Source organism: Cricetulus griseus, chromosome 2 (assembly GCF_003668045.3).
Source record: "Cricetulus griseus strain 17A/GY chromosome 2, alternate assembly CriGri-PICRH-1.0, whole genome shotgun sequence".
In the NCBI taxonomy this organism is placed as follows: Eukaryota; Metazoa; Chordata; class Mammalia; order Rodentia; family Cricetidae; genus Cricetulus; species Cricetulus griseus.
This window is the reverse complement of record NC_048595.1, coordinates 413,828,730-413,853,783: the sequence shown is the minus strand read 5'-3', so window position 1 is coordinate 413,853,783 and position 25,054 is coordinate 413,828,730. Positions and strand designations below refer to the sequence as shown.

Below are 25,054 nucleotides of genomic sequence, written 5' to 3'. Positions count from 1 at the left end.
GTGGGGCCTTCTTCCTGTTTTAGGAGCTGGTGTGTACAACCAAAAACCTCTCCCTGCTTCAGCACCACTTCCATCCGGGCTGTTGAAGCCACTCGAGGCCTTTCTGTGATGAACATGTCTGCTACTCTTGAGATAAACAGAAAACACATTCCCTGACTGCCTACCAGCCAGACTGATCAGATTTTCAAATGCTCCCATTAATCTAGCCCCGGGCTTTTAGTGAGGAGATAGCTTCCCACTAGATAACCAGGCTATTCAGAGGTGACCCTGTCTAGAGGGATTTTAGCCTCAGTCCCTTCTGACTTCCTCAAATCACGGCATTCTTCACCTAACACTCAAATCTTGGAAGGTGGAGAGAGCAACTGATTCTAGCATAGAGTTTGGCTCCTTTAAATTTCCTTCTATTTAAATCTGTGTTGACAATGTTTAATTCCCAAATTGCTGTTTTAAATAAAAATGAAATACAATTATATTTACTCATGCTGTTTCAGAGTGCTTATTTTCCGGAGTGGGGGAAACTCTGATGGGTCCCATCTGGTAGTAGACTGGAAACCTAACTCCAAGGAACCGCCTTATCGGGACAGGTGGGCCACCTGGCTCCTTCTGTGCGTGTCAGGGCTTGGTAAACATTGGCCCTGCAGGCTCTGAAATGGCCAAATGTTCTGCGGTTACCAGGATAGGAGCTGTTGGAGGTGCTGGCAGGAGCCTCTTGAAATCTGTTCAGGGCCTTTTTCCACACATCATTTCTCAAGAGCATAGCCTTTGATCGCCGGGGTGCTGTCACAGAATTTCCTTCCTAACCTGCAGTGTCATCATCAGGCAGGCGATACATCTGCTGCCACAGACCTCAAGGGCTGCGAGCTTTGTGCAGAGCCTCCCCAGCCCCAGCAGAAACCAGTAAGAGGAAGCCCCAACATCAGCTATGCTACCTTCAAGGTTTTGTGTTTTGGTCATAAATGGAAAATGCAAATTCCAGATTATTAAAAAAAAAATTCTTCCCAGGGTAAGCTTAACTATAAAAGGAAGGAGACTGTGGTGCCGATGACCTTTCCTTAAAAATATCTAAAAATATTTTATATGATGTGAGTCAAGATGCTTATGACCTATGGAGTGTTATAATAAATTTCAAGTCTGTTTGTTGAAAAGCAAGAGACCAAGACCCAAGACGGCCTGTTGGTGGTGCCATTATCAGATTCTTGGGATAAGATTTAAGGCTTTGTTTATGCTACACATTTTCCTTTTAAATCTTCCCGGCTGAGAAGGAGGGTGAGATAGGCATATTAAACAATTGCTAGGGACCCGAGAAGGCCTCCAGGCTAAAGACATACCCCTGGGAGGTCCAGCTAAGGAGCCTGTCTAGAAAATATGAGTCAGTCAGAATTTAAATATGGGCATGCCTTGCAAATGTGAGAGCAGTATTTTTCTTCCAATTTGGGATATCAGTTCTTTTATTTACATATATTTCTTAGACCTAGCTCAGTCTCTAGGGTCTAGCTTTTGGTTTGGGGAAATATATGTTTCTTTCAAAAGTTCATAATTTTTGTTTTTATGGAGAAGTCCAAAGGTTCAAGGCAGTTTACCAAGCCTAAAATGGAAACCAAACTGCCAAACTGTGGAATTTAAATTTCAGTTGTGTGGCAATAAATATCAATGACGTAGGAGACCCTCCAGTGAAGACTTGTCATGAGATTCCCAAGGGTGTGCTGGCATTGCTGTCTTTGGTTGCCCTGGATGGTCCCTCTCACTCTGCCTTCCTCTTCCCTCCACGGGTCCTGCAGGTAAGGCATTACAAGTTGCTCATCCTTTTCTCATTCTGCTTTGTGTCCTAACTCTCCTGAGGTCTCTTTCCCTCTAGAAGCTTTTCTTTTCTTTTCTGTTTTTTTTATTTAAATAACTTTTTTTTCCCATTTATTTTACATACCAACCCTTCCCTCCTCCCTCCTCCAAATGGAAAAGGATTCTTTCCCTTTTGGCTGGTTCCTACACATATCCATAGAAACTCTGTTATGGGTATTTTTCTTTCCTTCCAAAAGCAACAACCTCCATCCTTCAGTTTGTACTCCAGCCCTCATTCTACCATTGTGGTTCTCTTTAAGGCATGGCTCTGTCTCTCAACTGTATTATGGTGCCTGGCATGGTATTTGTTGTTAGCAGATGGTCATTTGGTGTTGGCTGAATTAATGAATGAGCAATTTCTTTGTGCCTTGTAAAATAACCTTACTTATTCTTCCTGTTGAACATGTTCCAATGTCGGTGCTTACATTAATTTTCAAGTGAAGAATTGTGGGGAAATCAACAGTGTCATGTCCTCAGGCCACAGGGCAATGTGTGAAGGAAGCAGGAGAAGCAATCTCTCAGGCTTCAGTCACACAGATTCCCAAGGGGCAACGAAACGGAAAGTGATTCTATGGATTACTGGCTAATGGAAGTTACACCTTTTAGTCACTGTGACAAAAGAAAAGCTAAAAAGCTTTTGGTTTTTTGAGACAGGGTTTCTCTGTAGCTTTGGAGTCTGTTCTGGTATTCGCTTTGTAGACCAGGATGGCCTTGAGCTCCCAGGGATCTGCCTGCCTCTGCCTCCGAAGTGCTGGGATTAAAGGTGTGCACCACTATGGCCCGGCTGACTTGTTTTATTTTTATTGTTGTCCAATGTGCCCCTGACTTTTGAAGATATTTTCAAAGAGTTGAAACTGACTTTCCAGTCTATAAATACTCATAAAGCCCATCAATGATGCACTATTTTTTAGGATTTTATCAATTTAATCTAAAAATTTTCATTAAAATAAAGTACTCAAAAAACAAAAATGTATGGCAATTCTATAGATGATTCTAACAATAGATGTTTTAAATTTTTCTGAACACTCAGTTCCAGGAAGCATCACCCATTCTTAAGGTAGTGTTATATCTATCTATCTCTTTAAAAACAAATGGGGAGCCAGGAAAGGTGAGAACTTTTTCTCATGGTCAGTGAGCAAATCAGGGGACCACACAAGGTTCTCCTACTCTGAGAACTAGAAGAGGTGAGAATGAGAAGGAATGAAAGAACGAGAGAGGAAACAGCACAATGCTTGGCACATCAGAAATGTGTAACAGGAATTGTTGCCATCGCTACAGCCATTATTATCACCAACACCATCGCCGTATTGTCATCAATCATCTTAATTATCTTCATCATCTTCAGGACAGGACTCCTGTTTAAGAGCTTCTGTATTGCTCAGTCCTACATACATGTGAACGGACACAGAAACTTCCCACTGAGGATGCTAGTAAAGGGGCGAAGGTGGGTCCAGCCTCCCAGCTGGCTTCCTGCTTACATATCTTGCCATCATGAGGACATGATCGTGTCTTTTCTCCTACTTTTGCAGTCCCTGGGAAAAGCAATCCCTCCGACTCCCCTGTAGTCCCAGTATTAATACAGTAGGTTCCTCACTTGGGATTCACTGATGCTTCCCAAAATGAGCAAAGCAGAAGACCACACACACGTTTCCTTCGTCAAAGACTGTTTTTAGGAGACGAGCCTCTATGTAATCACCCCTTCTCCCAATTCTGGAACGGGCAGCCATATCTGTGGGTGGAGGGGGGAGGTACGAAGGTTTGCATCTCTCTGCATGTGTGTGGGGGAATAAAACATAAAAGGGATCTTGGAAGAAGGAGGAATTGCCCTCAGTCCTCCATTTAAGACATAAGCCACAGAGGGATTTCCAGACAACTTTCTAGTCTGTGGCTATGCAGGCTGAGCTGTGCCCCACTGTAGGCAACAGCAACCTTATCATCATAGGAATTGTGCAGTGTATAACCTGGACAGCTCATAGGACATTCTTGGAGATGGTCTCTCCTGGGCCAGCTGAGGGCAATGGCTTGGGAAAAGTCAGTTTCTTTAAGATTTCTGGTCAATCCAGTCAGTGGACTTTCCAGGAATAACTCGGGAGGACTCTACATTTCCCAGACATCTTCAGTACATCCCATTTTCTGTTTACTGGTGTATTTGGGGGGTGGGACTTTGTACTTCTGGAGGTCTAGATATGACATAACGTGTTCACAAGTTGAATGACACTGAGCATTGGGGGTGATTTTCTAAAGAGAAAGCTGACTTTTCAGGGGTATTGGACCCTTCCTCTTTATGATGGAGACAAGAATGGACAGATTCACAATAAAGAATTTAAACTAAGTATGAAAAACTTGGGGAAAAAAATCCAGTTTCTTTACCCTTAAATGGGGGAAAATATAAAGTCAATGGACACCTGGATTTTAAGCCTGGTGATGAACTGGGTGACTTTGAAATGATGGATGTGTGGATTAGAGGTGAAGCTTTGCAGGGCCCATCATGCTGAAACTGTGATCGGCAAGAGCACCAGTCAGCTAATGTTGGACATGTGCCGTAGGAGCTGTAGGTGCATTGTGTGATGCCACCCAAGGCCCCAGTCTCTGTCTCCAAACAAGTGGGGTTGGGACTGGGGTAGACAAGAGGGGTGCTGGTCCCAAAGACAGAGTTTTTTATTTTTTTATTTTCTTTTTTTTCCAATCTGTTAGAATCACCTGGGGTGAGAATTACTGTAGCTGTCCTTGTTAGCCAATGTGAAAATGGGTTTAAACAAAGCTGTTTTTATGACTGAAGAGAATGAGGATGACAGAGCCAAGAAAAACTGAAGGGACAGAGGTGGGAGGGAGGAAAGGAAGGAGAGAGGAAAAGGTGGAAGTAATATAAGGAAGAAAAAAAAATCACAGCGTAGCTTAGAAAATTTAAGCTAGAAGAGACATATCTTCCAGGTGAATTACCCACCCAAACACAGTTCCAAGTACTTCCCCTTCTAAAATTCATTTTCTTTTATTAATCTATTACGGACACTAAGAATACTAGAGTTTGTTGAAGAATGGACGGCATACATCTGCACAGCTGCAGTGGTACAGCCTCCCGTGTGTGTGTGTGTGTGTGTGTGTGTGTGTGCAGGCACGCCCAGAACCCAGGCTGAGAAAGCAACCTGGAATCCAGAGAGCCAACGGTGGAGGGAGAAAAAGCCATAATTAGTGTTAATTGTTGACCCTCCAGTTCAAGAATAGATGCTTTGGAGAATGGAAAATGAGAACAAACATTAATTATTGAGTAGGGACTGTGGAGACAGACACTCTGGATTAAAAGGAGAGAGATAAATTGCATAATGAATGTTAATTTTCCCTCCTAGAATTGAGCGGTCCAGTGGTTGAAAGGGAAAAGGGGGCTAGAACAGTCCTGAAAGAGAAACCTCCCTGTGAGTGGGGGAGGGAGGGTGGAGGAGGGTTACACACACACTTTCCATCATGATCCCCACTGCTCCTAAGAAATCTGTTCTCAAGCTTTTCCTTGGGATGGCTTTATTACTTCCACAGTGCACTGCTAGGAAACCCAAGCATTTCTCTGCTGCAAAGTCCCCATCCAGGCTGTTTCCAGGAAGCCCATGTCTGCTTTTCCCTAAACTGGTGGGAATGTGACTAGAAGTGTGGAAGCCACAGGAACTGTGGCCCTGAGGGTGCTGCTGGGGTTGGGGGCACATGTGGGCTCCAGGGCCTTAATTGTTGTTTTATCTTAATTACAATACACCAGACACACAGCACCCCTACCCCACATTGGTAATTTCTTAACTGAAAGTAAAAACAGAATAGGGTAATTGTAGCCAATTTTGTGGACACTCTACAAACAGGCTTGTCTCTGGTTGCTCTGGTTTCATCCCCACATACAGGCAGCAGCCCTGAGGGGCCTGCATTTTCTGTACTTCCTGAGCTAGCATCTGTCATCAGCTGCTGTCTGAATGAGGGATGGCTGGAGCTCTCTCCCTCTTCTCTACTGTCCCCTCACGAAGGCTGGCACACACACTCTGGGTTACATTGCATCTCTCCTCAAACATCGGTGATTCCTTGTTGTCTAAAAGGGAGCATCTCAGCTCCGGCCTGGCGCACAGGCCTTTCTTGGTCTGGCCCTGGCCTGCCTTTCAGCCCCAGCATCCTGTGTGGACTGGGGTCTCAGTCCACCCATACTGGGCCACACAGCTCTCTGCTTCCCTACTTCTCTTTGTTCATGCAAGCCCCCAGCAGCCTATCTTTCCTCCATCTGTTTCCTCACTTCTACTGATGTCTCAAAGGTCTGTGCAGATGGGAGGGAATCTCTCCATAAAAACCTTTCCTAGGCTCCTAAACTAGAGTCAGTCACTCCTTTGCAGCCCTGGGTGCTGTTGCTTGGGGCCTGATTGCAGCCTCCTTTCCTTCTGCTTTGCAGGAGACCAAGTTGCCTGTGAGTCTGTTTTCCCCTGGATTGTGAGGTCCCTACACAGTAGTCATGCACGGTGCTGGGTTCAGAGTCCTGGGAAGTGAGTGAGGAAAGAAGAAAGGCAGAGACGTATGCCACAGAGAAAGGAGAGCTGTGTGGCAAGGTGGCTTTCCAGAGATGCTCATCTATCTCTCTTGCACATAAGAGTCCAGAGGTAAGTGGGCAAACCAGGGTGGCTTTGCTCCAGTGAAGTTATCTGGGCACTGGTTCTTTACAACTTATTGCTTTGTCATCCCATAGAACATGGTTTTCTTCCACATGGTTGAAACCATTTTACCATCCCAATCAAGTGCAAAGGTAAAGAGGGAAGAAGAGGGAACAAAGAAATGTAATTTCCATTCTCATTAATCACCGGCAAGGCATGCTGGGAAATACAATCTTGAGTTAGGGATCCATATGTTCAACTAACGTTCAAGAATAAGGCTTCTAATTAATAATGGAGGAATGGATGGACATTAGGGAACAATGGAAGCCTCTACTATTATAGTTTCAACCAATATTTATGAATGTTTTCTGTAAGGGCCACCTGTTTCCTGAGATGTTCGGAAGTAGATTAGAGGAATTTACCTACAGGAATTTTATATCTAAAAGAGGAAAGAAGACAAGAATCTAAGAAAAATCAAAGAAGTGAGGCAGATGTGGTACACATCTGTAATCCCAGCCCCCAGGAGGCGGAGAAGGCAAGAAAGATTGCTCGTTCAAGACAGACTTGGGAAATATAGCAAGTCCTGCCTCAAAAACAAAACAAAACAAGGGTGTGGAGGCAGGGTGTGGCAACATGATAGAATGAGAACTTTGACCTAACAGTATAGGAGCTTGTGGTTTGGATTTACCACACAGAAGTTGTATCACTGGAAAAAAAAAAAAAAGTCACACATCTCTGGCCCTAGTTCTCTGAATCTATAAAACAAGAGGGTCTTCAAACTGTGGTTTTCGGGGCTCAGGCAGCTGAGTATGGACACTTTGCAATCCAGACAACATTTTAGGAAGGGGAGAGTTAGTTCGGCTGTGGATGCTCTAGGAGGGGTATAGCCTAACTCTACTTCATTCAGGCAACTCAGTGTGCATCTGTTTTATCTATTGGTGCCCTCAGCAACACTCATTAACCACTTCCTTTGCATAAACATTGGTGATAGTAATCTACAGATTTCCCCTTGATTTTAGGGACTCCAGGACAGAAGGAAGGCAGGGGATTTGTACCTTTACAGGCTCTGTAAAAATGATGCAAGTAGTGTTATCTGCAAAAACAACAACAACAACAACAAAACCCACAGGGAAATTAAGTATGTTTTAGCACTTAGCGTGCTCTTTTCTTCAAAGAAGGAATTTCTGAGCCAGGTCTGGTGATGCACACCTGTAATCCCAGCACATGGGAGGGTTGCTTCGAGTTTGAGGCCAGTTCGGGTTACATAGTGAGCCTCTAAAACAACAGTAATAACATTCCTAGCAGATTCAGAGGGAAAACAATTTTTAAAATTTCTCTTTGAGGTTTTTCTTCTTTGGGGTGTGGTCACAGAGGGGTGATGATGGCATTTTTTAATCAGAATTTCAAGAGGCCTTTGCCAAAGGAAAGGAGCCAGCTCATACCAATAATCCCAGCACTCAGGAAGCTGAGGCAGAAGGATAGAAAGAATGTTCAGGGCCTGCTTTGTAGGGGACTCCATAACCACGCCTGCTAGGGGCTGGCTACAGGTGTGCTTGACCACACCTGTGAGGCTGTGGTCAGGGTGATGTAGGGAAGGTTTAAGAGTGAGGAGCTGGAAACAACCTAGATGCCCATCAACTGAAGAATGGATAGAGAAAATGTGGTACATTTACACAATGGAGTACTACTCAGCGGGGGGGAAAAAAAAACAAACCAATGGAATCTTGAAATTCGCAGGCAAATGAATCGAACTAGAAGAAACCATTCTGAGTGAGGTAACCCAGTCACAAAAAGATAAACATGGTATGTACTCACTCATTTTTGATTTTTAGACATAGAGCAAAGGATCACTAGCCTACAACCCACATTACTAGAGGAGCTAGGAAACAAGAGGACCCCAAGAGAAGATTGCATAGTCCCTCAAAGAAGGGGATGGGGACAAGAACCCCTGACCAAATTGGAGCCCGGGGGCAGGGAGAGGAAGGAGAGTCTTCATCCAGCTGCTGTTCGAAGCAGAAACAGACACCCACAGCTAAGCACTGAACCATACTACTGGAATTCAGTTGTGGACAGGGAGGAGGACTGAGCAAAGGTGCCAAGATGGGGATGGAGAGACCTGCAGAAACAGTGGACCTGACCTACTGATAGCATGGAGACCTTAGTCATAAAGCTGGGGAAACAGCATTGGACCAAACCAAACTCTCTGAATGTGGGTACCAGCTAGGAGGCCAAGACAGTCTATGGGTCCTCTAACAGTGAAGCCAGTCTTTATCTCTAGAACACAAATGGACTTTGGGAGCCCATTCCCTATGGAGGGATACTATTGCAGCCCAGATACAGCAAGGAGGGCCTAGGCCCTCCCCCAAACAATATGACAGACTTTGAAGGTCCTTGATGGAGGACCTTGCTATCCCTGGGGAGGAGTGTGGGGTGGGTTGAGTGGGGAACATGGTAGGATGGTAGGATGGGAGGGTGAGGGAATGGGGGATGGATATGTAAATATAAGTAATTAAAAATAAAATAAGGCCGGGCGTTGGTGGCACATGCCTTTAATCCCAGCACTCTGGAGGCAGAGGCAGGTGGATCTCTGTGAGTTCGAGGCCAGCCTGGTCTCCAGAGTGAGTGCCAGGATAGGCTCCAAAGCTACACAGAGAAACCCTGTCTCAAAAAACCAAAAAAGGCCTGGTCTACAAGAACTAGTTCCAGGACAGCCTCCAAAGCCACAGAGAAACCCTGTCTTGAAAAATAAAATAAAATAAAATAAAATGAGAGAGACAGAGAAAAACAAAAAAACAAAACAACAACAACAACAAAAAAAACCAAGAGTGAAGAGCCCCTTCTTCCATCTGCTTGCTGTACTCCTGCCCTGCTGGCTGGCTATGTTGCTCTGTAAGTAAGGCTTTTCCCTAATAAATACCCTTATATTTTTAACTCACTCTGTGTTGGTAATTTCCCACATTACTGCTTTGTAGTGAAACCCAGTCAAGAAGGAACAAGAGAAAGGAAGAAAAAAAGAAAAAAGAAAAGAGAAAGAAAAATAGAAAGGCAGGAAATACATCAGCATCTGGAGGAACTTTTGATACTGGCCATCAAGGTGTGGTCAGTGCTGGCTGTGGAGGCCTTACTGGTTTCTTGATGATGAAAGGAAAGAACCTGGTTTCCTTCTGAAAACTAGGACAAACTGATGTCAAGCTGTCTCTTCTGATGCATGCAACACACCCGTTTTAGTTCAGTGCTGAGACTGATGGGAATTCCCAACAGTCTCTATGAGGATTGCTTATCAACTAAGGTTACTTACCTGTAGGGTAGAAACCACTCAGGTAGTCAGGGAAGAAACAAGGTTGCAAACTGGTTGAAACTGCCTGTGGTGGTTTGAATGAAAATGGCCCCCATAGACTCAGGGAGTGACATTATTGGAGGTGTGACTTTGTTGGAAGAAGTGTGTTACTGGGGGTGGGCTTTGAGGTTTCAGAAACTCAAGCCAGGCCCAGTGCCTCTCTCTCTTCCTGCTGCCTCTGGATCCAGATGAAGGACTCTCAGCTACCTCTTCAGCACCATGCCTGTCTGTGTGCTGCCATGCTGATAATGGACTAAACCTCTGAACTGTAAGCCAGGCCCAGTTAAATGTTTTCCTTTATAAGAGTTGCCATGAGCCGGGTGTTGGTGGCTCATGCTTTTAGTCCCAGCACTCAGGAATCGCAGGCAGGTAGATCTATGTGAGTTTGAAGACAGCCTTGTCTACAAAGCTACACAGAGAAACTCCGTTGACATGGTCATGGTATCTCTTCACAGAAACAGAACCCTAACTGATATATTGCCTTCTAGCATGTTGTCTTTATGGGCTTGGTACCAACAAAAGTAGCCCCAAACTTCTATGTCTCTGCCTCACTTCCACCCTCCAAATCTCATGTTAGCAAGGCTAACTGGCAGAGCACAATTTTCATTCAGTCCCCTAGCTGCAAATGTTACTAGGGAAATGTAGGGGAAGCTGTAGCCAGCCCCTAAGAAGGCGTGGCTACAGCTTCCCCTGTGAGGGCGTGGTCAGGCACACCTGTAGCCAGCCCCTAAGAAGGCGTGACTACAGCTTCCCCTACAGGGAAATGTAGTTTTTGGCTTTCTAGCTTCTATTGTACAGGAAGGTGGGGTGCCCAACAGCCGTATCCAGCCATGCTTTCCTTTATTCAAACTTTTGATCTGAGATCAATAGAACTGATAACATCTGCCAGCATTTCTTCTTATGGGCTATTACCAAACACTGATTGGGCAAGAGGAACAATGTGAATCATTACCACATGGGCCTCTTTCTTTTTGCCTTCCTTTACTTCTTCCCACCCGGAGGTAGATGTGTTGTGGACTGTATGATTTGGAACTGATGTTTGGAGAGGGAAAGTAAGAACAGTCAGAACCTAGAGAATGCTGAGATCCTGTTTCAAGCTTAGAGAGCATAATTGCCCCGCTGAGGGAGCCTCCTGGGGAAGGGGCTTATGTAGAAACAAACACTACTAGTGCTGGGAGGTACCCTAGAAAGCATTCAGGGTTCAACCGAGTTTGAGAAGCGTGCAGCTCCGCCTCTCTAGGAGGCGTGCTTCTGCATCAGGAATCTGCTTAATGCTAGTCTAGTGGTCCCCAAATGTATTTGACCTCAAAACCCTTTCCTTTTTGCATGCTGTCTATAACCTTCCATACGAAGAGGCTGAGGTCCAAAGAAATGAACCATGGTCACCAAGCCACAGGCAGTAGAGAGGGTCATGAGACTCCAGAGTCTTTCAGGGCTGTTTCTTTTTCCTCACATGAACTCACTGAAAGGTATTCCTTCAATTTCTAGGCATTGCCGTCTTTACAACAACAGTTGCTAATAAAGAAATTACTCAAGGAAAACCGCACTCTGCCCCATATCCACCAACACAGAAAGACCTCTCTCCGTGACCCAGGGCTCAACAGAGAAAATGAGTTATCTGTTACTGCAACATGAATGATCCTCAACCTAGTGAGTTGAAATAATAAAATCTACTTATCTATCTCTCACAAATTTGGGGTGGGAATCTGGCAGTGACATAGATGTGGGATTCTGGTACAGGCATCATAAGGTCACAGTCACAATGTCAGAGAGGAGTTTGGTAATCTAAAGGCCTAGTTGGGAGTTAGCTAGCCTCTAGGAGGCTGAGGCAGGAAAACTTCATGAGTTCCAGACCAGCCAGAGTGATATAGTGAGACCAAATGAAACTAACAACAAAAACTCCTTCTACAAAATGTCCTCTTACTCATGTTGCAACTTGATCTCCTCCCTGAGCCACAGAGCTAAAAGGTGGTGGGACCTTCAGTAGATGTTTGGACTTTGCCTTCAGGGAGTAAGAGGGAGTAATGTTCCCCCCCCCCCCAGGGTGGGCTAATTTTTGAGGGAATGAGGTATTTTCATGCTCGTGAGTCTGCATCAGTTACTGTAGGGAGTGAGTTCTTAGAACTCAAGTGTGCTAACTTGCATCCCTTTGTTCTTTTCCTTCATTTTAAGTCCCACTCCTCCCAAACAGGTGCTGATGCTGATACTGCATGCTGGGATTCCCCAGTCTCCAGAACAATGACCCAAAAGAAGTCTCTAATCTTTACAAATCACCTAGTCTCACATATTCTGTTATGGTAACTGTGGTAGCTTGAATGTAATTGGCCCCCATAAGCTCATAGAGCGTGGCACTTTAGGAGGTATGGCCTTGTTGGAGGAAGTGTGACACTGTGGGGGTGGGCTTTGAGGTTTCCTATGCTCAGGACACTGCCAAGTATCTCAGTTGATTTCCTGTTGCCTGCAAGGTGTGGGACTCTCAGTTACTACTCCAGCACCAGTCTGCTTGCATACCGCTATGCTCCCTGCCATGATGATAATGGGCTGAACCTCTGAAACTGTAAGAGAGACACCTCAATTAAATGTTTTCTTTATAAGAGTTGCTATGGTCATGGTGTCTCTTCACAGCAAAACAAACAAACAGACAAACCAAAAACTCCTAACTAAGACAGTAGCAGACAGTGGGCTAAGACAGACTCTGTTTCCAAAGCCACAAACCTCACTTGTGTCTACATCAGCATTAGACATGAGCCACTATATCCTTTTGAAGGGGGTATGTCAAGTAATTGGTAGACATGTATTAAAAGTACCACACCAGGAAAGGTTGAAGGGATAAGGATGCTAATTAAATGACAAAACAAAACAGCAAGAGTAAAACAAATAAGCAAACAGGAAACACTTTGGGTTAAAAATCCATTTAGGACAAGGCTGAATGCTAATTAAGAATTCTGAAAGAGATTAGGGATTGAAGTTTAGATGGAACCTGAAGTCCCAACTTGAATTCTTGGCACAGACATCTTTGAATATCTCTCAGTATGAAACTAGTGAATAGAAGAACTCTTGGGAGGAAATGTGTGTTGCTGGCACTGCGATGAGAAGAATATTTGAGGATTTGTATCAGGGATAAGCAATTCAGAGAGCGTATCCAATGCTTGACTTAGGAACCTTCCAAGCCAACTTTTCCTTTCATAAGCCTTTGAATTCTGGGGAGTGTTGCAATAGCCCTACATGAGCAAGGGAGCCAAATTCCTGCTTTAGTTTTCACATCTTTCTTCCCCCTCTCCTTCTTCTAAAGGTTATATTCATCTTTCTCTGCTGTTTGAAGGCAAACTATCATGATCTAATTGCCTAAGAATTTATTTCCAAATAGTTGTTGACAGAGCCTTACAGTTTCAGGAAGATCAGACATATCAGGTTCCCTCTTTTACTTAAGATTTTTTTTTTAATATTAAAAGAAAAAACCTAACTGTGTTCCCCCAGGAAGTTTTCTGTGTGGCACCTGGGGTATTCAGTCAGTCAACATGCATTTCTTGGATATAGGATAAAGAGAGAAGGTTCCTTAGGACTCATACATTAGGAGAGCCTAACTGGAAACAGATGCAGATAAATCCAAAATCACAAAGGTGGGGTAGAGAGAGAGAGAGAGAGAGAGAGAGAGAGAGAGAGAGAGAGAGAGAAGAAAGGGGTGAGGTTACAGCTAAGTTGTTGTATGGAGGGAGGTAAAATTATTCAGGAAAATGTCCTAGAAAAGATGAACTTAGAGCTTGTCTAAATATTTGGGGGATGACTCCGGAAAAGGCCTGGAGAGAAAAGACTGGAAACTGCACATTTGGGCCATCAAGGGATGATGGAGGGATCACTGGAGGGCAGGCTGGAATGTGTGGGAGACGATACTGGGAATGGTGTGGAAATGGTGGCCGTGGCACCCTGAGTCTGGGGATGTAACTCAGTGGTGGACCTCTTACCTAGTATGTGGGAGGCACTGAGTTCCATTCCTAGCACCAAAATTAATATAAGTAAATAAAATAACATTTAAAAGACAGATCTGAGTAAAATTGAACTTTCAGAGTCTCTTGTGGTAGAGCAAGTCTTTTGCAAAGGTGGAAGACCTTTCAAAATATTCTCTGTCAGATCAGACCAAAGATCAAAACCCCAAATCCACAAACAATTCAAAACAGAACAACAACAAAAATACTCTCCAAGGGGTGGAGAGATGGTTCAGCTCTTCCAAAGGATCTGAGTCCAACTCTGAGCACACACGCTGCTCACAACCATCAGAGACTCCAGTTCCAGAGGATATGACATCCTCTTTTGGCCTCTGAGAGCACTGCACGCACAGACGTGTGCAGGCAAAAACCATGACACAAAATAAAAATAACTGTGGTTATAATATAATAAATGTGCTTCAGTTAATGGAGTCCCTTAGAGAGGTAGACCTGTTCTTTGGATCATTGTAGGAAGATGTGAGGTATTTCCTCACCTTTTGAAGCACCATCCAGTCACCATCAAGACCAACTGTACTGAGAAAAAACTGGAGATAGACTGCCTCGCTGATTCATTCGGCAAGAGCAAAATGGATGCTTTTGAATTTGAGAAGCAGGTGGGATTGAGTGTGTTGTCCTTAGGACTGGGAGAATATGGAGGCAAGTCTCCCTTCATTTAGCCTGAGTTTATTTTCCTTTCTCTCTCTGAAATTGGGTGGCGAGCGGATAGGGGTTTGCTGGGACTCAAACTCAGGACCCTGTGAATGCTAGGCAAGCACTCTACCCAAGTCCGTTCCAGTCCTTGTACTCTTTTTCCATGAACACTTGCTGCGATACTGCTTCATGTGTTAGGAGCTGTGATGGGAGCTGAAGATACTGAAGTGTCTGAAGCATCATGTCTACAGTGGCAACAGCAAACATAACACTTAAATATTTCTGTTTCTGCTAGTTGCTGTTTGCATTGTCCAAAGAGAAACTCTTTCTTCTGGAATAGCATGGGCAAATGTGTGGCAGGCCAAAGTCCCATTTGCTTCTCTGCTGCCCCACCAGCTGTACCACAGAGAGTTCTTCCAACTGTCTCACTCATGCTCCAACAGATTCAGACCCAAGATATTTCAAAACTCATCTCTGATATAACCAAATGAGGATGGAAGTCCTTGGATGCTGCATTTAGAAGCTAATGGATCATACTTCCCAGAAATCCCTGTAATGGGTGGAACTTACAGCAATAGACACAGGCTATAAAATGCAGTCAACGGATGGCTGTCTCTCCACACTCCCCCTCTGTATCTTGCCATTTTGAGCAACCATGGACACAGAAAACATCATCAGACTACATAGAGGACAAGCCAGGGCTATGGAAATCTGGCCCTGAATCCAGGCCCTACTCATTAAGCCAGTCGTGACATAACCCACCAATTCGACCGGCTTTTAATCTTCCTCATCAAGGGGCCTGCTGGCTGCACAGCCCATGCAAGCCCATCCTGATGGTTTCTGGGTGGTTGACACTCATCACCCTCTGACTTCATTCTTTTTTCCTTTGCAAAATGGCTATTGCCCAGAGCCAGTTTCTCTTTTCCAAAAAGCTGCCGTGCCAAAAGGGGTTTTGGAAACTGCCTTGCTGTCTATCAGGAGCCAGGTGACTCACAGCCGTGAACCAACGCACATAACAAGGATGCCTGATTGGATCACCAATTAGCCACCTCCACCTCAGGAGCGTGGTTGGAAAGAAGAGACGAGGCCGTGTTTAGTTTGGGCAAATACCAAAAGGGCTTTATCACCCTGATCAAGGCATCAGCATGGCACACTAGAGCTCTTCCAAGCCATTCCTCTGCAACTCCTGTCTCCAGATGTTGCGGCAAGAGGGAACTTGTTCCGCGAACATAGGGTTATTGTGTCTGGACCACAGAGGAACCTCTGTGTCAGGGTGTGGGAGAAGCTGGCTGCTTCATGTCTGCTGCTTTTAATGATGTCTCTGCTGCTGCTGGGAACCTTTGGAAACTGAAGGTAAAGCACTCCCCTCTGAACGCAAGGCTGACCTGAGGGTGCGAGCTTACCTTGTCTCAGCGGAAGCGCCTCCGTTCCCACGAGCCTTGCAAGGGATAGGCAGCCATTTTCACCATCTGGACTCAGTAAGAAGGGTCCCGGTGTGGGATCTCTGGAATTTTCTTGAAAACAAGCATATGCATGGGCAGCGTTAGCTCCAGTGCAGGTGAGGGAAGCCGAGCCTGGCTGTGCTCCCCTACGTCCAGGTGGGCTGTACATGGAGATGCTGGTGTGTTCTCTGCTTGCCAGGGTTCACCGAGGTACTTGGCACAGCAGGCTTATTGTCTAGGCCCTGTCTTCTGGGGGCTGGGGGGGGGCAGGGTCAGGATGAGATGGAGATAAAGGGGCTTCCATGAACCATACCACACCCATGCAGAGTCTGGAGACAGTAGCAGCTCTGGACATTTTGAGGTCAGGGCTAGGACATTTTGGGGCATTCTCCCGTTGACTGTGGCCTAGTCCCTGGGTACAGGATCTGGTGAATCCTGCTTTGGCTTTTCCTCTCAGTGGATGCCTTTGTATGGCATTCCATGTGTATGATCACAGGCTAGGACTGAGTGCTGGGACTACACAAGAACTCCAACCCAGGCTGCACAAAGAACTTGTCTGTCCCTTGGTTACTTGCAAAGACTCAAGGTATTTATGTAAAATTACTATGAAAGAAAAACTATGTTCTTCCCCTGCTTTCAGACATGGCAATAGCCATTTTCTGTACTAAACAGAAGTACAGGAAGCCCCTGTTGTCTGCTAGAGAATTGCTTGGTAAGAGGGGAACCTCTAGTCACAGACATTTTCTGTTTAGTGCTGACACTGCTACCTGGAGTTAACATCAGATTGCTCAGGTTAAGGGCTCAGATCCACAAGGCTGTCCCTGTTTTAACTGCTGACTGCAAGCCCCCATCTGTGGCCTGTGCTTATAAATAGGGCTTCCTCGAATTTGATACTTAGGACGTTCACAGACACTTACTTAGGTTTACTAATTTGTGATAAGGGATATAATAACCCAACAGCCAGATGATGAGATGCAAGTGGTGGGGGCTGGGAGCTTCTGTACCCTCTCTGAGCACATGCGATGCCATTAGCATAAACTCCATCAGTACAAAGAGGCTCCCCATGAGCCAAAAGGGACACTTATATTTGGAAATTTCATGGGTTTTAGATCTGTGACAAAACCAGAGACAAAAGCTAAATATAGTTTATATTATATTACTTTGACTTTTCCTGTTTTCAAGGCCGTAGTAGATGTTGAGGGACAGGTACGGAATTCATTTACAAACACATAAATGTACGTAAAGATACAAACACATGTGCACACATGTGCATACCTTCAAAAGACAAATGTACAGATGCACAGCCACGTACATGCAGGCATGCAAGCTTATACACATGTCACATACAAATTGGCACAATTCACTGAGACATGCACTCTGTCATAGGCTTGAATGCACCTTAGACATGTGCTTTCACCTGCTTAGACACATACAGTTGTGCGTGTGCACACAGCACACACATGCATTCACATGGACAGATAAGCATATGTATACCACCACACACTCCGAGATCTGTGAGTATACATACACTCACACACATGCACACACACACCCCGCTTGGGATTTCTGTGTCATTCTAGTTTAATCAAATTCTCTCTTTGAGATTATCTAAGACTAGGTGTGTGTGTGTCTTATCTAGGGCTGTTGACCTCCAGAATGGCCTTTGGTGAAGAAGGGACACTGGTCAATCTTGGGTCAGGGCATGAAGCTGGGGGGTGGTGGGAAGGCTCTAAGGCATTTGTGTAGAAAGAGAGGGAGGGAAGGGAGGGGTTTGGTTGTGACTACCTCAACCCTAAACAGAGAAACTGCAAACACAGAACGGAGTTATTGACTTACATATTTAATTTATGCTTACAAGAATTCAACCCTCCATGCTTTGGGGACAGAATGAGAGACGGAAGGGGAGACAGATGGGGGCAGGGAGAGAGTGATTGATTTAAATAGTCAGCCTGTTTCCAAGTAGCATGAAAGGATAGGAGTCTAACGGTTGTCTCCCCACGGCTCTCACAACCCTCCCTCGTCTCCTCTCAGTGTGAACTGCGCTGTGAACAGAGATGCCTCTTCCACACTTGTTAGCTCCTTCATCTGGTGCTCCCCAGAGGAGGCCGTGGCCCAAAGCTCTGAGGGAGGAGGAACAGTGCATGGGCTACACTTTAAAAATACATTAAGATTTATTATTTATTGGTTTTATTTTATGTGTATGAGTGTTTTGCTTGGTGCCTGAGGAGGCCAGCAGAGGGCTTCAGATCCCCTGGAACTGGAGTGACAGACACTTGGGTACTGGGAACAGGCCAGGAGTCCTCTGAAAGAGCAAATGCTCTTAACTGCTGAGCCAGCTCTTCAGGCCCTCAGCTGCATCTCTTTGACAATCTCCTGTCAGTTTCCAGCAAGGCACCTCTCCTGAGATTTTTAGGGGTAATTCAGACTCTCAGCATCTTTTGCTTTCTGAGTGGCCCTACAGTTCAAAGCCCTGCACTGCCATGTGGCGTTGCTTTTGATCTTGTTCACTCCTTGGCTGCCAGTGTTGGGGCTTGTCCTGCTTCATCCTGCAATAGGAATGCAGCATCTTTTCCTTCCTGTGAACAGGTCTCAGGTCTGCCCTGGGCTGCAGGATGATGTCCCTCTGGAAGCTTTATCTACAGCAAGCTCCACAGGTCCCTGTGCCCAGGGAGGGTCCTGGCTTGCAGCGTGTTAAGTATGTCTACTGAACCCAGTGGTGTGTAACATGGGAGTTCAGGGAGCCAAGTCATCACGAGTGGCTGCTGGAAGGAGGAAACAGCTCGTTGGTGTGTATTGGTGCAGCAAGCTCTCTGAACAAGACAGACTCTTTAGAGAGATGGCTGAACATTAATTTCATTAATATAGTTGGAAATATTGCCATGTCCCCTTTCTGGTGGGGAACCTAGAGAGGAACCACAGAAAAGACAATGGGTAGGGTTTCCATGTACCCCAGAATGATTACCTGGTCTTGCTGGCAGTGCCCTCTCATTTGGGACCCCTGTGGGACTGTTGCAGCCTGATGTCCTGGTGCTGTCCATGGCCTTCTGGACCTCTGGACTTTTCCTTCCTTTAATCTGGGGTGGGAGACCCAGTGGCTGGTCTTTGCTCTGGGCCAGGATATCACCATCTCCTAAATCAAAACGGGAAACTCATGAGTGGAAAAACTCTGGAATCAGGATGGTCAGTCCGTGTCTCTTCTGGCTTAATTGATAGCTGTTTGGGATAATGGCTCTGTTTGTTTTCCACTTTGTTCCTCCTTTCCAGGCCTGCTAAGGGGTAGTGAAATTGCTTTTGACTAGAACAGGGGCCCTTCCTTTGAGGAATTGCCCAGAGTGGGGAGGAATGGAGAAGTGGTAGCTGTGACAGTCACCTCACAGAAGGGAGCCAGAGATGGGGACAAGCCTGAGAGGTTGTAGACTCCCCAGTCTGAAGGCTCTGAGTACGACGAGGACTCAGGGGATTTAGATTATAGGATACAGTTTTCTTTCCTTTTGAGACAGTATCTTATTGTGCTGCCTAGTCTGGCCTTAAAGTGGTCTCCCTGCCTCAGTGTCTCAAATGCTAGAATCTCAGACCTATGCTACCATACCCAGCTGGATATAGATTTCTGATGACAAAGAAATTTTGCTAGACAAAGCCAATGATCACATTCCCTTCTCAAGGTATGTTGGGTACAAAGTACAACTGCCTATAGATTCAGGATAAGCTGGATACCCACATTCTCAGGTGCTTAAATCCCTTATGTGAAATGGCATGGCATTTACTTATACCTACATGCATCTCCTTGTATACCGTCTCTAGGTTCCTTATAATAGCTGATACAATGTAAATGCCGTGCAAATAGCTGTTATATTGTACTGTTTAGAGGAGAATAACAAAAATAAATGAATAAATACATAAATAAATAAAAGGGGGGTGTTTTGTACAGTTGATTTTTCTCCCAAATACTTTTGATTTGTAGGTGGTTGAATTTGTGGATGTAGAGTGAGCGTAGTATTTGGAGGACCAACTATACCACCCTCCAGATGGTAGACGGAGGACCACAAAATTGATAAAACAAACAAACAAACAACCCCCCCAAAAAAACAAAACCCCAAACCAAACCAAAACAAAAACCAAAATCCAAACCTCCAGAGAGCACTTCTTAACCCTTCATCTCCATCCTGTCTTCTCAAATGCAACAGGGACTGTTCTAGGAAGACAGAATCTAGGACCTCACCTACAAAAGTCTGGTTTGTTTTCTAGAGATAATGGTCTTTATTTTATATTTGACACAATTTTTGGTTTTAGGCTTAAAAGCTGGCTTCATATGGAATCTCAGATTTTCAAAGGGTGTTTATTTGTTACAAAAGAAAGAAATACTGACCCCCCCAACCTTAGGCAGGGTCTCTATAGTTCTGGCTGTCCTGGAACTCACTATGTAGACCACGGGGGCCTTGAACTCACAGGAATCCATCTACCTGCCTCTGTCATCCAAATGCTGGATTTAAAGGTGTGAGTCACCATGCTTGACAGAAGAAGTATTTTCATGGTGGAGAAATCTGATAGAAACCCCTTTGACCCACATACAGGTTGGTGTCACTTCCTATGGAACACACTGTCACTGATGTCATAAGAAACTAATTTGGAAACCTGATGTACCCAGAAGCAACTGTCATTCCAGCACTTGGGAAGTAAAAATAAGAAGATCAGGAGTTCAAACTCATCCTCAGATATACAGTGAGTTTGGAGGTAGCTTGGGCTATATTTCTATGTAAGAGTCCATCTCAAAACAAAACAAAAAACCCAAACCAAGCTGGGTGGTGGTGGTGCACACCTTTAATCCCAGCACTCAGGAAGCAGAGGCAGGTATATTTCTGTGAGTTTGAGGAATCCTGGTCTACAGAGGGAGTTCCAGGTCAGCCAGGGCTATTACACAGAGGAAACCTGTCTCAAAAAACCAAACCAAAAACAATCCAAACAAACAAACAATACCCAAAACCTAAACAAACATCAGCAACAAAAAAACCTCAAACTAAACCAAACCTAAACTAAACTATAGCAGCAACAACAAACCACAGAACAAAACCATGCCTAGAGAATTCTTTCAGGTTAAAAGTCTCTGAAGAGAGATGACAACTAAGCGCTATGCGTGGTCTTGAGTTGAATTTTGATTTGGGGAAACAAACAAACAAGCAACCCCCCTGCCCCACCAAAAAAGGCAAAAATCCATAGAGAACATTGTTGGTATATAACTAGAAAATTTTGAATATGGATTTTATATTGGAAACCATTTCTGCACTAATGCTAACTTTCTTGAATGTGATAACTGCACTGTGGCTGAGAGAATATTTTGCTGATAGACTGTATAAGGTCTTCAACTTCTGCCCCCATAGTGTGGCAGTAAAATAAAATATATGTGTATGTAGATGTGTGAAGACATAGAAGCTGGCTTCACGTCCGTGGCATTAAAGGCGAAATGTTCTAGGGCTGGGCAAGAGAATGGGAATGTGCAGCCTTTGTGGCCATGGGACAATCCCATCATCAGCTGTTAATATCCTGCACAAGGTCTGTAGGGGACATAGTGTATGGAAAAGTTTGCCTCTTTGACACCTCCTTTTTATTCTGAGCTGGGATTTCACTGTCTTGGGGGCCAGCCTTGAACTTAGGACTCTCCTTTGGGCCACATACTGAGCTAAGTCACCTGATTCATCAGAGACTTCTTAGGGCAGCTTCTACCTGGTACAGCAGCCAAAGATGGACTAGCTCTTGACTCAGGTGGGTGAATACAGCAGGTCAAAAGGAACGGTGGGCAGAACAGGATGAGCAATGCATAGGTAAAATTTGGTGTGCTGTCTTTATCTCTGTCTCTGATTGTGAACAGGAAAGAGGCAGAAGGTGGTCCTCTCCTGTACTGGCTCTAAGGAAGATGCAAAGTGGATGACTGACGGTTACAGAAGAGCCCGATTAAGTAAGCTCTGCTTTGATAATACCTTTTACGAACTTCGTGTCCTAGGTTCTTTGCTGTGTCTACTCTCAAGGGCAACGATGGATAATAGGCAAGACATGGAGTTGAGCTCTGGGAGGTCCTGACCTTCAACCCCAGCAAAACCACTTGGAGTTGTGCGACCTCAGATAAATGACTTAGTTCTTGGCATGTCTATTTTCTGGTCTGTAAAACGAAGGCAGGATTGTTGTGAGGGGCACTTGGGAGAGTGTGTTAAAAACCAAGAGCAGAGCCTGGCACAGAGGGGGAACTCAAACAAATCGATGTGCACCCCTCTGCTTCCAGCTGTGGTGCTCAGTGACCACCAGCCACTCGTGAGCCTGTCATCCTGCACATGAGGAGGGTTCAGGAACTTTCCACATATGGCTCACCACTTCCAACATATTTACTGTATTAAAATATACACTTTGACACACCCAGAGCATAACTTCTTTATTGTTTTTAAACATTTTTTAATTTTAATTTTTATTTTTTGAGACAAGGTCTCTCTGTGTAGCTCTAGCTGTTCTGGAACTAGCTCTGTAGACCAGGCTGGTCTCAAACTCACAGAGATCCACCTGCCTCTGCCTCCCACGTGCTGGGATTAAAGGTGTTCCTTACAACACCTGGCCCTATGTGCATAACTTCACATTTCAAAAAATGTGAAGACTTTTTTGAATCAATATAACAAACTTTTAAATGAATGAGTACATATCCATAAAAGATTAGAAATGGAATTTCATTGCTTAAAAACAGGTTAGTAACAGGGCATGCAGCAAATTTTCAGTCAGTTTAGTGACATTTTACACCTGTAACCAGAAAATATTATGGAGGGTGAGTCAGTGAGTAAGTCATTTGCGAGCTAGGCACTGTTAGTTGTATTGAAGCATGTGGGTTAAGGCGGCTGCTGCCTGAACAATAGCCATCTTCAAGAGCCTGGGGATGAACTAACCTCCCTGGAAGCCTCCTTTCTCTCCTCGGAGGACCCTCCTGTGTCTTGCCTTGTTTCCGTTTAGAGTGAGGTTCCCTTGGGGTGCTGGGGGGAGAAAGGAGCTACCTTGAGTTGAGGGTGTGTCCTGGCCACTGGCCACCGGGAGATGCAGCGTTATCCCCCTTGTCCTTTCTAAGTATGGACGCTTCAGGGAAGGCCGCCATAAAGGTTTGGCCTCTTCTGGTTCTGGATCTGATTCAGGGTGCTGAGCACCTAGAAAGCAAAGAGAAAGTTAAGACATTCATCTTGTCTTTGTGGAGACCCATCTCTTCCTTGCTTGCCCAATGGGGTTTGGGTAAATCTGTGTCCATTCTGTGACTCCAGGGTTGGCCATGTAACTGAACTTAGATTGTAAGAGGACCTCATTATCTTAGTTACAGTGATTGGTTCCAGGGCAGGGACATGAGTCAAGCCAGACTGTCTGTCTATCTGTCCCTCCCTCCCTCCCTCCCTCTCTCCCTCCTTGAGTGATGCTGAGGAGGGAAGCATTTATCCTTGCAAGAATTCCAACAATACAACCTCCTATAAAGTTTCCAGAAGTCAAAACTCTGTAAGAAATCAGAGGCAGTTTCTGTTGAAGTTTCTGGAAAACCATGACTCCCTTAAAATGGGGTTTATCTTTTGTCCCAGACTGACCAGTGAAGTCCCAGGAGTAAGAATCCCTGTTAAGCAAGGTCCCAGCAAAACAACTTAGGGGGTCTCTCCTGTGACACAGGGTGAGGTGGGGGTGGTGACTTTCAAGCCTCCTCTAAGAGCTTTCTTCAGTCCAGCTGCACCTGTTCTCCTAGGTTACTATCATAGAAGTCTTCTTAGAAAGAACAGAATCCTTTTCCTGACAAGGACTGTTGAGATCGTCTTTTAGATAATGAAATAATTTTAAAAATCAAAAAGACTCTTTCCCCAAATGACTTGACAGATTTTTTAATGATCCCTCATGTAAGACCTCACCCTCCCTGGGGAGGGGATGGGGGATGGGATGGGGGCGGTTGTTGGAGGGTATGGGAAGATGGGAGGGAGAGGGAACTGGGATTGATATGTAAAATAAGATTGTTTCTAATTTAAATAAAATTTATATATTTATAAAAAGACTCTCTTGGGCAAAACTTTTCTTTTTATAAACAAAGATCCAAATAGCCAATAATTGCTTTTAGCTTGGCTGCTAGGAAATCAGTTAAATAAATCAAATGTTTATCTAAAGCACTAACCTCATCCAAGCTGTCTTATAATATCAGTTTCTCTGATCTTTTAAATCAAGGTTTTTGTCCTGGGTAGTTTTACATCATCTTGACACAAGCTAGAGTCATCTGAAAGGAGGGAGCCTCAACTGAGAAAATGCCTCCATAAGATCCAATTGTAAGGTATTTTTTAAATTAGTGATTGATGGGGGAGGGCCCAGCCCATTATGGGTGATGCCATGCCTGGGCTAATGGTTCTGAGTTCTACAAGAAAGCAGGCTGAGCAAGCCAGAGAAAGCAAGTCAGTAAGCAGCTCTCTCCCATGGCCTCTTCATCTGTTTTGCCTCCAGGTTCCTGCTTTGTTTAAGTTCCTGCCTTGGCTGGACTCCCTCAGTGGACTATGACTCTGGGTATGTAAACCATGTAAACCCTTCCCTCCCCAAGTTGCTTTTGGTTGTTGAGTTTTTGTTATAGCAATAGTAATCCTAACTAGGACATTTTCCCCCATTTCCATTTTTAGTTGCTTTTTTGGTATTATATAATTTTGGGGGGTAAGCTGCTGGAACATTCTTGCACCTTTATACTATCTGTGGTACACTGGAGTTATTTATGTATCTGTCTGTCTTCTTTTCCTGGTTTAGTAACACGAATGGCTTAGAATTGAATTGGATATGATCAGAAGAGACCTATGGAGTTTGCAGACTTTCCTTTGTTTGGAAAAGACCTTCTTTTGACCCTGGGGATCACTCTGGGGATGGGTTGGACTGGCAGGGATCCCAACTTTTAACCCTTTCTGGCTTGACCAAGTCCCTCAGACTTGCAGGAGACCAGCAGGAGACCTACCACTTCTGCAGGCCTTTTCTTTGGGGGGCTGTGGGGCTTGGAAATGAATCTCCATTGGGATAATGAAGAGCTCCATTGGGGGTTCATTGGCTTTATAACGGCTCCTCAGGGGGTTGAAGACTCTGGGTGGTTCTTCTGAAATAGGAGGTAACTTCAGAGCCTTTGGTGCCTGGAGAAAGTTTAAACAGGTATCAAAACTCTGCCGCCTGCGGAGGGCAAACGAT

At 44.8% G+C, this 25,054-nt stretch overlaps 1 long non-coding RNA gene across 4 annotated transcripts; it reads left to right on the top strand.

The window, feature by feature from the left end:
* Positions 1 to 1,158: 1,158 nt before the first annotated feature.
* On the top strand, positions 1,159 to 24,442 carry LOC103159647. Of its 4 annotated transcripts, XR_004768676.1 has the most exons (7): positions 1,159 to 1,778; positions 6,248 to 6,452; positions 11,269 to 11,430; positions 20,428 to 20,575; positions 21,720 to 21,806; positions 24,068 to 24,170; positions 24,338 to 24,442. It is a non-coding gene; the product is annotated as an uncharacterized LOC103159647 (long non-coding RNA). The 4 variants fall into 4 exon arrangements; XR_003481498.2 differs by lacking the exon at positions 20,428 to 20,575 and having other exon boundaries at positions 1,165 to 1,778; XR_003481500.2 differs by lacking the exons at positions 20,428 to 20,575; positions 21,720 to 21,806; positions 24,068 to 24,170; positions 24,338 to 24,442 and adding an exon at positions 11,953 to 12,376 and having other exon boundaries at positions 1,183 to 1,778.
* The last annotated feature ends 612 nt before the right edge of the window (positions 24,443 to 25,054 follow it).